This window comes from Bos javanicus, chromosome 3, assembly GCF_032452875.1.
Source record: "Bos javanicus breed banteng chromosome 3, ARS-OSU_banteng_1.0, whole genome shotgun sequence".
Taxonomy (NCBI): Eukaryota; Metazoa; Chordata; class Mammalia; order Artiodactyla; family Bovidae; genus Bos; species Bos javanicus.
Window position 1 is genome coordinate 6,483,063 of NC_083870.1, and position 14,111 is coordinate 6,497,173.

At 39.6% G+C, this 14,111-nt stretch overlaps 1 long non-coding RNA gene across 1 annotated transcript in view; it reads left to right on the plus strand.

Annotated features, from left to right (window-relative positions):
• Positions 1 to 351: 351 nt before the first annotated feature.
• Positions 352 to 14,111, plus strand: part of LOC133237674 (uncharacterized) — a 43,910-nt gene continuing 30,150 nt past the window's right edge. The window contains exons 1-2 of the long non-coding RNA XR_009733299.1: positions 352 to 7,288; positions 12,925 to 13,134. This is a non-coding gene — a long non-coding RNA (uncharacterized LOC133237674). The remainder of the gene's footprint in view (positions 7,289 to 12,924; positions 13,135 to 14,111) is intronic.

The window sequence follows — 14,111 nt, forward strand, 5'->3', positions numbered from 1 at the left end:
CCTGGTGGCTCAGAGGTTAAAGCATCTGCCTGCAGTGCAGGAGACCTGGGTTCAATCCCTGGGTCAGGAAGATCCCCTGGAGAAGGAAATGGCAACCCACTCCAGTATTCTTGCCTGGAGAATCCCATGGATGGAGGAGCCCGGAGGGCTACAGTCCACAGGGTCACAAAGAGTCAGACACAACTGAGTGACTTCACTTTCACTGGCATTACTGTAGTTAAGACTGCACACTTAAAAGGCAGGAGGCACTGGTTTGATCCCTGGTTGGAAACTAAGATCTCACATGTCTTGCCGCATGGCTTAAATATATATATATATTTTTTTTTTTAATTTAGGTATATATTACATTGAGAAAACAACTGATTCACCCACATAAGAAAAAGTGAGAGATTGGAGATTCAACACCAGAAAGCGCATGAAGCTCAGATATAATTGGCAAATTACATTTGTTATGAGACTACACAAGATTAGATTAAATCATAAGTCCTTTTTGTTCTGAGACCCAATTTCAGACATGTGTTTGTTGTGGAGGCGGGGAGGAATTTCTGAAGCAATCAACAAATAATTCTCTGGACACCAGCAGAGTGTCCTATAGTTCAACTCTTCAATTCAATTCTAAAATCATCTACCCAGAGATACCATAAGATTCTACAAGTTAAGGGTTCGGTCCTGCTGGACTGCTCCCCTCACTTCAGACTCTAGTGATGGGGTTCAGGTCAGGCCACCCAGAATGTTCCACTTTGGCATGCGGATTATTCAAGCTGAAGACAATCACAGCCCAACAGACTAAAGAAGAGCTTTTCACTGCTCTTGTAACTGCCTAAAAAACCTTAGACAGAAGAGCTGTACCAGGAAGAGAGCTTATCAAGATTTAACTTGTTATAACAGGAAAACTTAGCTGCATGGCAGGGCAAACATTTATTTGCCAAATATTTGTTCTTATCAGCTTCCTATAAATTGTCTTTCTTTCCTTTGAAGCCCAGACCCCTACTACCTTTTCCATAGCACAGGATGGCATGTGGGTCTCAAATGCCTGCCTATCTGGTAGCCTCATATCTTTAGGATTCCTGTATATGTGAAATTGATATTTTTTCTCTCCTGTTAATCTATTTTATTACAATATAATTGTTAATCCAGCTAAAAAACCTAGAAGCAAAGAAGGGGAAGTGTTCCTCCCCTACACTGGTCATAAGTCCTGGCTTTTATGTGCATTTCTGACAGACTCTCTAGGTTTAATTAGTTTAATTTGCTAGAGCAGCTCACAGAAGCCAGAGAAACATTTTACTTACTAGATTATCAGCTTATTATGAAAGGATATAACTCAGGAACAGCTAAATGGAAGAGACTTATAGAGCAAGGTATGAGAAAAGGGCATGAGCTTCTATCCCCTCTCTAGGGGCCGTCTCAGTGAATTTCCATGTGTTCACCAAACGAGAAGCTCTCAGACCCAGTCCTTTTATGGAGACGTCATTACATAGTGAGGACTGATTAAATCATTGGTCATTGGTGATTGATTCAACTTCCCTCCTCTGCCGTCTCTAAAGAGGTTTGGGGCTGGAAGTTGAAGCGGGGTGTAGTACTAAAAGTTCCAAACATCTAATCATTGGTTGGTTCCCCGATCAATCAACCTCCATTCTTGGGCTAGTTTCGTGTCATCACATTAACACAATCAAGGTCATCTTTACTGTCTTTATCAAAGGAAAAATCAAGGATTTTATGAGCTCGATGCCTAGAATGAGGTCAAAGATCTTATGATAAATCATAGTGAGGTAAATCAGATGCAGAGCTGATCGTCCAAACGCACAGAACATCATTCATATGAATGTCTGTGTAAATGGCAGAAGCAACATAAACACTATTCCTGGATAAAAGCAACACAGCACTAGTGACCAGAAGTGAATAAATCTGAGACGGCCATGCTTAATTCTGAGCAACAAGACTGTGCAAACTGGAAAATTTTGGAAGATGATTGTATTGCTAATTCTGTTAGTGATGCCAGTTGTCTTGTTGTTCACAGTGTTTGCTGAACCCAGGGTAGGCAAGGCGCAAGATAAGAGGCTGGAAGAAGATTCGAGGACCTGAAAGAATTGGAGACAAATTTATTCTCTTCTGGCTGGCACGGCAGCCATAACACACCCTTTCTCCAGGCTGATGCTGCCGCCCTAGCAGAGGCCACAAGATAACCAAAATATAGCCATAATGGAGCCTTAGCAAAACCTCATAAAACATAATCATGGTGTTGCTTCAGTGTAGCCCCAGTGCAGCAGCAGCCAGGGCTTTATGGCGAAGCTCATACAGGTGAACTGACGCAGTAGCCCACAACCAAGCAAGGACCTCGTGACGCACATGCGCAGTTCCGTAAATGAGCTCAACTGTTGCCTAATCATTATTTACAGAATGTGGGGCAAGAACAAGAGACCATGGTGTGAGAGAGACTGACTGTGCCATCTTGGCTAATTTGCTCTTGCCCTACAATAGTCTTTCCACAAAATGCAATCTCAAAAACTGCCTGCTACAATTTTTTTTTTTAGTCCATCTGTGTGTTGGCTGATTGGCTCACTGGTTTCTTTTCTTTTTTTTTTATTTCTAGGGAATGATTATAAAAACAACCTTTGAACTGAGAGTTATCAGAGTCAATTTCCCCTGAACAGAATTTTAAGCCTAACAACCCCTTTGTATATAGTAGCCCAGAAATTTGCTATTTACTCCCTTTAAGCCCATTCATTCATTTGTAGTATTAAAAGTGCTTTATAAACTGTAAAATTTTATTATTGTTACTATTAATAACATTAACCAGTGTCTAATCAAAAGTAGTTTAGAGTGGGGAATTCCCTGGTGATCCAGAGGTTGGGACTCTGTGCTTCCCCTGCAGTGGACACAGGTTTGATCCCTGGTTGGGGAACTAAGATCCCACATACCTTTAGGCATGGCCAAAAAATTGTTTAGAACATTTTTAGGGCACATTAATAGATGAGAACCACACATGCGCACACACACACACATATACAAGAAAGAAATCAGAAGTTAGAAGCAGTTCTCAAAAAGAACAGGAAAAGAGATCCAAGGCTCATTTCCAGAGGGTGAAGTTTATATAAAATGGAGCTGCTACAACAGGATTCTCTGAGGTAATGCTCAGAAATGTCAAAAGAAAGGGGCAACACTGTGAAGGCGGTCACGGCAGGGGTCACAGGAAGATGGCTCATAGTCCAACCTGGGGAAACTTCTGTTAGAATGCTGCATAGATTCAGAAACAATATCACATCACAAGTGGCAAAGACTTTTCACAGAAATTGACTTAGTGTGAAAGAAGAGCTCCATCTGGCAAACCAGAAAATGCAGCACCATGGAAGGTGTTGCTGGCAGTCCTGAGGGATATCCTGTATGTCCTAGGATGGAAGAGAAGGCAAGAACATCATTAAACAGGTGGAAAGGTTATGAAAGGCAGTAATTTGAACCAAAAGGACCTCACCATAAACCCTAAAGTCAGTCTCACTATTTTGAGAAGATTTCAGTTGAAACATTACTATCTTTCTGAACTATGAACTGAGGTGAAGCTTTTGTGTAGATTTACTTTATACTAGTTTGTATACATACATACACAACAGCATCAACCTAGTAAAATGGTACTTGAAGCACGCGCTACTATTAAGAATTTCTCTTCTTCACTCCTCACATTGAGATACTCTGGTGTGCCCATTGCAACCTAAATGCCTGTTAACAGTGTTGTTCAGAGGCTGTTTACAGCCAGTTCCCTGGAGTCCAACAAGATGAACTAAGAGCTAACAGCTACCTCCCCACCTTCCATTAGGCCTTCAACAACCACCACAAGTAAACAAACCCAAAATAATTCTAATGGCTTTGGCAGTCATTTTGTAACTGTCTTTTGTTGTACCTGGAGCAGGGGCCCTTGCACCTGATCCTCCTGGGCTCCATTCCGGCTCATTGCAATTACACAAAGAAGCCTACTATAGTGAGCCAAGGTGAAGAATTCTGTTTACAAATTGGCTACACTGTGTCCTGCATTTATCCCGTCAATATACAGCCTGGAGCAAACAGCCTTTTCTTTAGACATAATTTGTTTGAGTCACTGTGTGTGTACCAAAAAGACATAAAGGAGATTTGACCCAAGGAGACCAGAATTTAACTGCCTCTGGCTAAAAGACACCTTTTGAGTATTCTAAAGCAGCTTTCTTCCTTCTTGTGAGTGAATCAAAGTTATTTCAAAGAGAACTGGCAACTAGCCCCATAACTATTTTGAATTGACACCCTGTTCTTGGTTGCTCTCATTTTCTGCCTAACCCATCTTTGGCAGCCGTATTCTTTAAAGAAGAGTGGCATGGTCTATAAAAAACACAGGAACTTTATAACCAAATCAATGCAGTTTCCTTCTCTCCATTTGTCTTTAAAAAGCAAGTCATTTAACCTCTTGGCCTGAAGTTCTCATCTGTGAAGTGGGGACAAAAGAAACCTTACAGGAGCTTTAGGACAATTCTCAATAATCTAATTAAAGGTACAGACCATATTTGGTAGTGCACGTGTGCTAAGTCATATCCGACTCTTTGCGACCCTATGGACTTTAGCTAGCCAGACTCCTCTGTCCATGGGATTGATTCTCCAGGCAAGAATATTGAAGTACGTTGCCATGCCCTCCTCCAGGGAATCTTCCTGACCCAGGGATCTAACCCACAGCTCTTATGTCTCCTGTATTGGCAGGCAGGTTCCTTATCACTAACACCACCTGAATGTAGCTTTGTTTTTCTATAACTCAACCTAAAATCCTAACTCAATTTATACATACTTCACCTGCTGCAAGGGTGGAACTTAATCAATTTGGTGACAATAACCCCCCACCCCAGCATCCTCAGGGTTTGATTTCTAGAGAGAGATTGTCAGCTAAGCATTGACTTTAGGGACAGATTAGTGGGGTCAAGGGGAGAGGAGAGGAGCTGGGCTGTTACCTGTCTTTGCAGGCACACGTCTGCTGGTTTTGTTTCTAAACTGTTTTCGTTCTGTACTTGCCACTGCTGAGTCACTCCTCATTTTCACTCCAAGATCCTTTTTAACTGACACCCTCCAAGGTCACTCCGGTGTTCCACTCTGTTCATTGTCACACAAGCTATGGAAATTCAGTGTGTCTACCAGTAGCCCTGTACCAGATTCATGCTTCTCTCTGGATGAGTTTTTGCTCTCACATCTTGATAAGTGATGGAAGATTTTTGAGTCTCTCAGGCCTATCAGACAAAACATTTCATATAGTTCTTTTCTACTCTGGAGTGTTGTTTCTTTGCTGGTCTTCATGAAAGAAAGAATCCTCTCTGCAGCTGGATTCTCCAAATTCCCTTAGAAACCAGAGTAACTACTTATTTCTAGCTCTCTCTATGACTTTCATGTTCTTCATTGAGGCCCACTGCCTCATCTACTCTAATAAAAGTTGGGGCATGAGAAATAGATCTGACCTGTTTCACACTTTCAGTGATATATATCTTCTCACAGCCTAAGCTTCTAAAATTCAAAGCTTTTCTCTCCTTTAGTAAGTATTTATTAATGTTCATGCTCCAGCTATTTAAATGAGGGAAGAATTATAAAATAACTGGATATCACCTCACACCGGTCAGAATGGCTATTATCAAAGAGACAGTAAGTAACAAGGTTGGTGAGGTTGTAGAGACAAGGGAATCCTCATGCTCTGTTGGTGAGAATGTAACACAGCCATGTGGGCATGGATTTTTCTCAAAAACTTAAAAACAGAGCTACCATATCCCCCAACAATTCTACTTATTATCATCCAAAGAAAACAAAAACACTAATTGGAAAAGATATTGGCAGCCCAACATTCACTGCAGCATTATTTACAACAGCTATGATATGGAAACAACCTGTGTCCATCAATAGCTGAATGAAGAAAATGTTATTATATATATAATAGATGGATGAAGAATATATATTTTTTCAGCCATATATATTTACATATAGGAGTAATAATCAGCCATAAAAAATGAAAGAAATTTTGCCATTTTAAACAACATAGATGGACTTAAAGGGTATTGGAACAAGTGAAACAAGTTAGAGAAAAAATATATTGTATGATTTTACTTGCATGCAGGATATGAAAAATGAACGAGTGAATAAACATAATGAAACAGAAAAACATAAAAAACAAACATAAGAGAACAAAAACAGACTCATAGGTACAGAGAATAATCTGGTGGTTGCCAGGCGGAAGAGGGTAGGAGAATGTGTGAAATAGAAAAGGTTTAAAGGTACAAACTTCTAGTCATAAAATGAGTCATGAGGAGTTAATGTAAAACACATAGAATATAATCAATAATATTTTAATAACTTTGTATGGTAACAGATAATAGACTGATGGTGATCATTTCATATCATATAAAAATATCAAATCACCATTTGGTACACAAAACAAAGATAATATTTTAAGTCATTTATACTTTAATAAAAAGAATTATAAAATAACTAGAAATATTGGGAGGAAAAACACATTTCAGAATGCTATTTCACTATATTACTTATTACAGCAGTATAACAATAATAATATTCATTTTAATTACTAAATGTTATTTAATGCTTACCAGAATTTCTAATAAGGAACAAGGTATAGATGACTTCATGCCTTGGCAAGAAGGGAATAAGAAAAATGAGAAAAAAATGTATATAACATAAAAACAGGAAATATCTTAGACATCATTAGTTCAGAATTTGGTTCCTAATCTTTTATTACAAAGAATTCCTCAGAAGTCTTTTCTATTTATGAAGTAGACACTTTGTTCTGAAAAATCTTACATGTCTGCAATATGTATTATTGCTTGATTTCTTCATTATTGATTGATCCAAAAATCTACACTGCCTATTGGTCTCTTAATTACGTATGAGGTAGCCTTTTAAGGGGAGACCTAGATCACATATGAAAAGGAAAACTGGTCATAGCTAGGAGTCTAAGAGAGACATGCAGAAGCTGTTCTCTTTTTCACTCACACCTTGCATGGCCCCCATTTCCATATTGACCGCTCTGTGCATTTTTGCAGAAAGCTACCTGCTCAATCCCTCTAGCATTAGCATTAATTATTTTTTTGCTCTTTGGTGTATAGCCTCCTCTGGAATATGTTGCAGGTCTTCCTGAAGCCATCATGTCAGCAGGGACCCTATTCCTTGCTTTCCTGATCTGCTCTTTGGGGCTATTTTTAGGAGCAAGACTTCAAATTCTGATCCACACTTCTCTCTGGCTTGGATCCCTGAGGCCCAAAGCCCAGCTGTGCTCTGTGCTAATACAGTAAGTTGATAAAGTTGATACTTTTTTGGGGGGGGGGGGGGCCTCTCTGCTTGATTTAAACATGTGCATCAGAATCACCTGGACAGTTTGTTGAAGCACAAAATGGTTAGCTCTCACACCGCAGAGATTCTGGGGACCACACATCAAGAACTCTCGATTTTTTATTAGGGTATGGTTGGAGGCAGCCCCAGGAGGGAGTGGGTATATGTGTACATAGAGCTGATTCACTTCATTGTACAGCAGAGACTAATGCAACATTGTAAAGCGGCTATACACCCACCTTAAATAGAAAAAAGAGTTGCTACCTTGACAGAACATGGTAAGGGATCCTCAAGTTCAGAACAATTGGTTCACTTGACATCTCTCCGATAATGCTGTACAGATTCCTCATTCCACAACTTTGCTTGTTTTGTTCCATTTTCCCAGAATTCTCTTACCTTTTCTCTCTGTTTGTCAAAATCCTCCTGAAATCATTTTTGTCACTTATACTTAGCAGAGATTTTGTCTTCCAGTGAGCTGTTAGACCACATGTGCCACTTAGCTGATATCTGTCCTTTACTTCTCTGGGAGAACCTGTGACTTTGTAGAAGGGACAAGGGCTTTAGAGCCAGATGAATCTAGATTCACATCTTAAAGTCACCATATCTTAGTTCTGGGATCACCAGCAAGTTACTTAACCTCTCTGAACTTATGTTTCTTTATCTGAAAAAAAGTTGATAATAGTACTTAATGCACAGAGTTGTGAGAAGAATTTAAAACCACATCTGCCCTGGCTTCTCTGATGCCTGCTGTCTATAATGGAGACAATTTGGCATTTTTCAAAATTCACTTTTCATTGCTGAGGACAGAACAGTGTACAGCCTTACAATGGTTTGACTCACTATTTCTCAACTTTACAATGATGTAAAAGCAACATCCATTCAGTAGAAACCATACTTTGAATTTTGAATTTTGATCTTTTCTTCAGTTCTCAATGTGCAGTACAATATTCTCTCATGAGGCTGCACAGGGCAGAGACCCTGAGCTCCGAGTCAGCCTAGTGCTTACCAGAATAAACAAGCTGTACACCTACAACCATCCTGTGCCCATACAACCATCCTGTTTTTCATTTTCAGTGAAAAGTATTTAATAAATTACATGAGCCATTTATGCTAACAATAACCAAAGGAGGGCTGGAGTGTCTGAATTGATAAAAGCAGGCAGCAGAGGATGAGATGGTTAAATATCATCGCCAACCCAATGGACATGAGTTTGAGCAAACTCTGGAAGAGAGTGAAGAACAGGGAAGCCTGGCAGGTTGCAATCCATGGGGACTCAAAGAGTTGGACATGAGTGAGTGACTCAACAACAACAACAAAATAGACTTTAAGACAAAAATTGTGACTAGAGACAAAGGATCTTTTATATGGACAAAAGGGTCAATTTAGATATAACAATTATAAACGTACATGGGGACTTTACTGGTGGTCGAGTGGTTAAGAACCTGCCTTCCAATGCAGGGGATACAGGTTTGATTCCCAGTTGGGGAAGTAAATTCCACATGCCATGCCCTGGAGCAGCTAAGCTCGTGCTCAGCAACTACTGAGCCCAAGTCCCCCAGAGCCCATGCACCACAAAGAAGATCTCATGTGTCACAGCTAAGACCTAACGCAACCATAAATAAATAAGTAAACATTTGAAAAAACCATAATACACCTGACAACAAAGCCCAAATTACATGAAGCAAAAACTGACGGAATAAAAAAGAGAAACAGACAATTCAACAATAATTGTCAAAGACGTGAATACTCTCAATGAGTGATAGAAAAGTAGACATAAGACCAACAAGGAAATAAAAGACTTGAATAATAATGTAAGGCCACTAAACTTAATAGATATTTATAGAGCATTGCATTCAATGACAGGAGAATACACATTCTTCTTAAGGATACATGGTACATTATTCAGGATAGACTGTAATTAGGCCATAAAACAAGTCTCGATAAATTTTAAAGTATTGAAATTATGCAAAGTATATTCTTTGACCACAATAGAATGAAATTATAAATCATGTGAGGATTGGAGGTGTGTTTATTCTGAAAGGCTATCTAAAAATCTCAAATTATGGGGGAAGGAGAAAAATGTTGGGGAACATATTAATTTCTGCCACATAGAGTTATTGTAGGGATCAGATACAATAAAATATGAGCAAGACTTCTGTCTTCATTCATAAGCCATTATACAAGGTGAGTCATTGTTGTCATTCATATGGTCAGGTTGGCAGGGATGCTAGCCATCTCCAAGGCTAACTCAACCTGAAATTGAGCAAACATTCTTTTAAAAAACAATTTTTTTCTTGAATTCAACATTTACTCTCCAAGACTTCAAACTCAGCAGAAGCACAAAAGAGTATTTCTCCACAAAGTTGATTAGAGACTAGCCTTTTGCTGCCAAAAAGTTGCCCTTCAACCCAGGTCCTCTGGTCACTGGCTTCCTGGGATCAAGGAGTCAATTCATAACAGTTAAATTTGTGGGTATTGTCAAGCACTGGGCAATTTGTTCTTTTCTCTGATGACCTTGTTTTTATTGAATACTGTCACAATTTCTGATTCTCCTAAAAGCTTTTAGGTAATTTGACTTTGCATGAAAGAGAGGCAAGCAATTCAGCTGACATGGAACTGAATGAGTATAAGTCCTGAGTATATTGATTTGTAAGTACAAATAGAGGTCAGAGCACCTGCACACTCTTAACTTGAACCTGTGCCATCAGAATTAAGTAAACCAGTCGTAAAACACTCCTTTCCCCCCCCCCAAATCTGGCATCCCCATAGCTCTGTTCACAAAGGAGTTAAAGAAAACCTCCAACAATGTCAGAGTCCAAAATAGTTCCTATATATTGGAGAAACTGGAAAAGGACTCTGATGTGCCCTTCCCAGAATTTCCCACTAAGGCACCCCTATTAAAGTAAATCATAGTATATAATATCTCTGACATGCAGCCCAAAATGTTCACCAAAAACTAGCAATTTGGGGGGAACCTGGTGTTTTATTGTAACTCTTTATGTGAATTGTTCATTTTGCCTCATGGTTTTCATGTTAAAGTATTTTAAAACTCAGTCAGTCAGTTTAGTCGCTCAGTCGTATCCAACTCTGTGCGACCCCATGAACCACAGCACACCAGGCCTCCCTGTCCATCATCAACTCCCAGAGTTTACCCAAACTCATGTCTGTTGAGTCAGTAATGCCATCCAACTATCTCATCCTCTGTCTTCCCTTCTCCTGCCCTCAATCTTTCCCAGCATCAGGGTCTTTTCAAATGAGTCAGCTCTTCGCATCAGGTGGCCAAAGTATTGGAGTTTCAGCTTAACCATCAATCCTTCCAATGAACACCCAGGACTGATCTCCTTTAGGATGGACTGGTTGGATCTCCTCTAACATCACAGTTCAAAAGCATCAATTCTTTGGCACTCAGCTTTCTTTATAGTCCAAATCTCAAATCCATACATAACCACTGGAAAAACCATAGCCTTAACTAGACAGACCTTTGTTGACAAAGTAATGTCTCTGCTTTTTAATATGCTGTCTAGGTTGGTCATAACTTTCCTTCCAAGGAGTAAGTATCTTTTAATTTCATGGCTGCAGTCACCATCTGCAGTGATTTTGGAGCCCCCAAAAATAAAGTCAGCCATTGTTTCCACTGTTTCCCCATCTATTTGCCATGAAGTGATGGGACCAGATGCCATTTTAAAACTATGTACCTTCAAATAATAATAATATTTCAAGGAGAATCACCACATGTAACATATGGCTGCAGTCTTCTTGCCCCAGACACAGCATTGCTCTCCTTTTTAGAAATCTGGGGGTTGGGCAATGCCAGGGCTCATTTAGAATCCCCTCACACATACACTGGCCAGGCACATTCCTGTTCTTCTTGCCCCTCTAGCCCTGTTTCTCTTCTGATAAGAGATTCACACTGAAAATGCTGGCAAGTTTTGCCTGAAGATAGTAATAGTGTTAGAGGGCATTCCCACAGGGGCTTATGCTAATCATTTGTGTATAGTGTATCTTATTCACCTGTTCTGTTCATTAATGTATTGTAAGTGCCTAGAATAGGATTGAGCCACATTGGTAGGTGCCATACTAAGATTTACTGGATGACTAATATCTTCTAAGGACTTCATTTGTCAGATCTTATATTCCAACAAGTCAATAATGTCTAACATCACAAAATAAAATATTTAATCTGAGTTATTACCTTGTGCCTACTTTGAGTATTTCAACTATGCAAGAGATTCTTTTTTCCAGTTCATCTTTCACAGATGAAGAAAACTGTTCAGGAGATTAAGTAACTTGATCCATTTTACATAATTAGTGGAATTTTGTCCAAAATGAATTTTTTCCACTAGGTCTCACTTTCAAAAGATGCCACATTACACAAAGGCACTCTCTTCCCATATGAGATATGTCAAGGGTTACTCCATGACTTGATACTAGGAGGTTTTGAAATTTGAGTGTCTAAATACTTGGTCTAGTCTACCTGGGGCTCACTCATCAGTGTCACTAATACTGCTTTGTGCTGAGGGAATTCTGTTCAACACTGTCATAACCTAAAGTGAAAATGTTGGTCACTCAGTCACGTCTGACTCTTATTGATCCCATGAGCTGTAGCCCACTAGGCTCCTGTGTCCATGGAATTCTCCAGGCAAGAATACTGGAGTCGGTAGCCATTCCTTTCTCCAGAGGATCTTCCTGACCGCGTGAATTGAAGCCAGGTCTCCTACATTGCAGGTAGATGCTTTACCATCTGAGCTACCTAATCTGAAGGGAAAAAGAATTGGAAAAAGAATAGGTACCTGTCTATGAATAACAAAATCACCCTGCTGTACACTGGAAACTAACACAAAATTGATAATCAACTATACTCCAGTATAAAATAAACATTTATATATACATATGTGTGTATATACACACAAATGCACACAAAATTGCCTTGTACTGTCCTGAATAGGAGCCACCAACCACATGTCTGACTAAGGAGCACCTAAAATATGGTTAGCCCCGACTAAGATGTGCTATAAATGTAAACACGCCAGATTTCAAAGATCCAGTGTGAAATTTTAATAATTGATTTCATTATAAATATTATTACAAATATAACACTATTAAAATTAATTTTATTATTTTATCTTATTTCTTATAATGTAACTACTAGAAAATTTAGAAACTTTAGGTGTAGAGCTTACATTAGGATTAGCTCAGGCTGGAGAGAAAGGCATGACTATCTTCTTGTTACTAACAGCCACGAAGAAACACTAGGTGTATGCCAAACGGGCCAGGCCCCTTCTTTCCTCCACGGCTTTGCACGTGCCTAAAATGCTCTTCTTGGGTTTGACCACCTGCCCTGACCTACAGGGGACCTAATTCCTGGCCTTTTGATCTCCCTTCATTACAGCCTCTCAAACACTATTTGGCTCTTTTTAAGTTTGCCCTTGTCAAAACAGTGAGATGGTTGAAGACAAGAGTGCATCTTACTGTATTACTAACTCCTGGCCTGAAATATTTGTTAAACTTAATGAAATTGAACTGGGAGTTGGTGCAGTCTTTCCAGGAATATTCTGTGATTCTCATTTCTTCTCCTTCCCCTTCCTTTCCCCACAGCTCAGTTCCAGTACCTCCCCTCACACAGGCATTTGTACTTTGAGGAAGCTCCAAAGTACAAGAAATTCTTTGAACTGAAAATTCCAAAGATGTAAGGCTATCAAGGGTCCATGGAGAGAGCTTTGATGGAAGATGACAGGAAAACTGGGCTCCACTTCCTACTGTACGCTCACAGGCTGCACTGAACAAGTCACTTCATTCTCCTCTGAGGTAAGGTCACTAAAATCTAGAATTTTTGAATTTAATAGAGAACAGAAATCCATTTCAGATTAATGAGCCAAAACAAAACAAAACACTACAAAGTGTTTTTGAAAAGAGTCTGAAGCAAAATACTCTCTGTAAATCAAATATATGGAAACACACAAACATTCAATGCAACAAACACACTGGAGAGGAGAGTGAAGAGGAAGAGAAATTATTCTAAAAGGAAATAAACAAAGCACATGGAGGACTTTGCACAGACCAGTAATGACAGTCTGCCATAAATTAAGGTGTATTCAACTCTCTGCCTGTGAGGTTCAGAGAAAGGTGGCAGATTTAATTTATGAAAACTGGCTTGGCCAGATTGATTGAAGAGAAAGAGAAGTCTGTAAGCAGGAAATTAATTGTGACATGTGGGCAACAGCAGGGAGCAGGATGGATTAAAAAGATGAAAGGAGCGCACAGGTACCCTAGGAAAGTGACAGGATGAGGAACAAGAAGTTCAAAGAAGAGCAGGTCCTGCCCAAATCCAGTCAGTAGATACTCCGTCTAGTTCCTTTTCCCTGAACCTTGCCAAAAGACAGAAAGACCCATCTAAAGAGCTTTCTCTGACTTAACATAATGAGACATTATGTAAAGAGTGAACAATTTAGATGATGGAGTTGACCAGAACAAACAGCAATAAAGCAGAAATGATTAAAAACATGTCAATCACATGTATCCCTCAGAGCGTAAATGTTTACACAGTCTCCCCATCAACTGTGTTACTTTAGCCACCAGACCCACTAACCTGGCCTCCTGGTGTTGAAAAAAATCCAACAGTAGAGACCTAAGCAACCGCTGCGTTTCTGAAAGCGCAATAAAAGAGGAACTTCTGTCACCACCACCTGCAAAAAACCTGCTCATTTTGCAGGTAGCAAAAGAACAACCACCAGAACAGAAGGTTATCCTGAAATTTTTTGCTGAGAAGCCAGCCCTGCTAGGGA